This window comes from Echinops telfairi, unplaced genomic scaffold (assembly GCF_000313985.2).
Source record: "Echinops telfairi isolate 266 unplaced genomic scaffold, ASM31398v2 ScPeMD7_7469;HRSCAF=8507_1, whole genome shotgun sequence".
NCBI lineage: Eukaryota > Metazoa > Chordata > Mammalia > Afrosoricida > Tenrecidae > Echinops > Echinops telfairi.
Window position 1 is genome coordinate 149,313,970 of NW_022111373.1, and position 3,253 is coordinate 149,317,222.

A 3,253-nucleotide genomic window follows, 5' to 3' on the forward strand; every position below is an offset into this window, starting at 1 on the left:
CGGCCGATGACTGAGGAAGAGCTGCCGTCTCAACGCAGCGTCCGCCGTAACGCGGGGGATGGAGGAAGCCTTCATTTGCTGACCGGGCCTCCCTCAAACAGAGAAGAAAGGCTGCAAACATTCAGTCATTGGAACCTGGAATGTGGGAAGCATGGGTCTAGGACCATTGGAAATCATCAGACGTGAAAGGAACACACAGAGATGGATGATCTGGACCAACAGCGGCTGGTATTGCTATTGTGAATCAGAAGACTACGCCGTCTCCTACTGCTGGGAACGACCCATCGGAGAGGAATAGTGTTGCGTTTGTCATCAAAAGGGACATTTCAAATCCATCTGGAAGCACAATGCTGTGAAAGGATAATATCTACCCACATATGAGGAAATCAATCAATACAACTATCCTTCACATTTGCTCACCAACCCCTCAAGCTGGTGATGAAGAAATGGAAGAACTCTTGCATGTCTTCCTCTGAAACGGAGCCAACGTGCCCTCAAGGTGCATCCACAACCATTGGTGACTGGGAGGCGAGGCGGGAAACAGAGGGAGGGCAGTCACTGGGAAAGGCAGTCTTGGGGACAGAAGCGAAGCTGGGGATGGCACGATGGAATCTTGCGAGACCAACGACTTGCTCAAAGCAAATGCCTTTTTTCAGCGTCACAAGAGCGACCACACACACACACACACACACACACACACACACACACGGCCTCCCCCAGGTGAAGTAGGTAGACATCACACAGGGGACATCTGTGCGGAGTGATGATGGGTCAGCTCAGCCTCAGCACCTCATCCAGGCCAGGGGCCGGCTGCAGAACAGCTCAGAGGCTCATCTGTCCAGGTTGGGACGGCCCGGTGGCCTACTGGTTACATGTTGGGCTCTGTGGTAGTTACATAACCTGGTGTCAACTTGTGGAGGGATGGAGTCTAGCCTGTCAAGCAGGTTGTAGCTTGATGACCTCATTTGAAGGTGCTAACGAGGTAAATAGCTCGCTGGAGGCATGACATTCACTGGGAGACATTCCTGCTGACAGACACACGGAGCCATGCTAGAGCCCTGAAGCTGGAGGAGCCAGGTAGAGGCCCAGCACTCAGCGCTAGCACTGAGATGCTTACACCGCCACTGGATCCACAAGACTTCCCACCCACTGGCTTGTGATCTTCCTGCATTTGGCATTACTGCCTGTGTTGAGCGAGTCTGAAGAGGAATTTATAGACTGGTATCAGACATAAGGGATAATATTGGACTTAGGGTGGGGACGGGATGTTTTCTCAACATTCAATTGCTCTTGTACATAGAGCTCTTTCCTGTACACATATGAGTGTCTATGAATTTGTTTCTCAAGTCTACCTGGACTAACACAAGCTGCAAACTACAAGGTCAGCAGTTCGAAATCACCTGCTATTCCTTGGGAGAAAGATGAGGCTTCACTTATGCTGCTGCTCCTGCTGTATGTGTTATTGTAGAGACCTCTTCACCCACTGATGTCTGGCAGCCACTCTCTCATCCCTCTCTTCAGCAACGGTGAGGTGGATGCCTTTCCCTCGGGGAAGAGAAATCCGTGGCTTTGTCATCTCCTGCAAGAATGAAGATGCCGGAAAGCGGGCAGCCGGGCTGCTGCCATTGGCGTCTTTCAGATGAACCACCTCGAAAGAGCCAGGTCGTCTCTCTCTTTTGGGGATCGCACCCGTTCTTCCCGGGTCAGCCCTTCCGGTCACCATGCACACGTGAGTGGCCAGTGTGGCACGTGACGAGTCAGTCACCTTTCCAGTCTCCAGACCTATCTGAACACCGCTCAGCGTGACGAAGAGGGAGCAGGAGCGCGACGGTGGGAGCATCATGAGTCACCGGGCGAGGGGAGCCTTTTTGTGCCACAAAGACCTTTCTCACGCTGCACAACGTGAACTTCGCCTCCTCCGGTGTCGTGCGATGAGCAGCCAAGTGACCCTTGGTGTCACAGATCCGATGGAAGTTCTCTCCGGTCTTCTCAGTGCTGAGGACCCCGTGAAACCAGCTGGGTAGGCCCTATCAGTTCGGACCTTACCACCCCTCTTAATGAACCTCCACCTGCCTATTTTAAACCTTCATCTCTGTCAGAGCATACGTAAGTCTATGCCTAAAGAAAATAAAAAAAAAAAAAAAAAAGAAGAAAATGATCAGCGAACAAGGGGGGTCGAAGTGGAGACCCAAAGCCCATCTGTATAGACAATTGGACATCCCCCACAGAGGGATTACAAGGAAGGGGCGATTCAACCAGGGTGCACCAGCAAAACACCTCTAGTTCCTGAATGCTTCCTCCCACCCTCCACTACCATGACCCAGTTCTACCTTACAAATTCGGCTAGACCGGAGAACACACATTGGTACAGATAAGAACTCTTGACACATGGAATTCAGGACAGATAACCCCTCAGGAACAGCAGTGGGAGTAGCATTTCATGAGGGTTGGGGCATGGTGGGAGGGAGAAGGGGGAGAAATGGGAACCCATCACAAGGTTGGATATATAACCACTACTGCCCCAAGGGGGATGAATAACAGAAATGTGGGTGAAGGCAGACAACGGGCAGTGTAAGATATGAAATAATAATAACAATATATAATTGATCAAGGATTCACAAGAATGGAAGGGTGGGGGAGGGAGGTGAAAACAGACGAGCTGATACCAAGGGCTCAAGTAGAAAGAAAATGTTTTGGAAATGCTGATGGCAACATATGTACAAGTGTGCTTAATACCATCAAATGATGGGTTGTCATAAGATTTGTAAGAGCCCCCCAATAAAATGACTAATTAAAAGAAAAATAAAGGAATGCTGGAAGAATACCAAAAAGAGAGAAAGAGAGAGAGAGAGAGAGCGAACGAGGCAGAATGTAGCTGGACATGAGAAAGATAATTTCAAGACAGTTATTTTCTAAGAACTAAATTAAAGCTGTCATGATAAAAAAGCAGGAAAGACGAGCCACTCAAAGTGGCCATTAGCAGAGACGCTGAAACTTCCTGCTAATTGTAGACCAGCAAAGGCAGTGGGAAAAGGATGGAGCCTGAGAACTGAACAGACATTTTCAAAGGGCCGCTCGAGAAGCCAAGTCAAATCGTGTAAAGAAATGTCCAAAGACCCAGAGTCAGAAAACCCAACCAGGAAGAACACACCCAGGACACCTTCACCTGACAGAACGCGAGAAAAATTCAAACTCGAGTTGTCATCTTGAAAGATGCTAGGGGCAAAATATTGAATGATTCAGGAGGCATCAA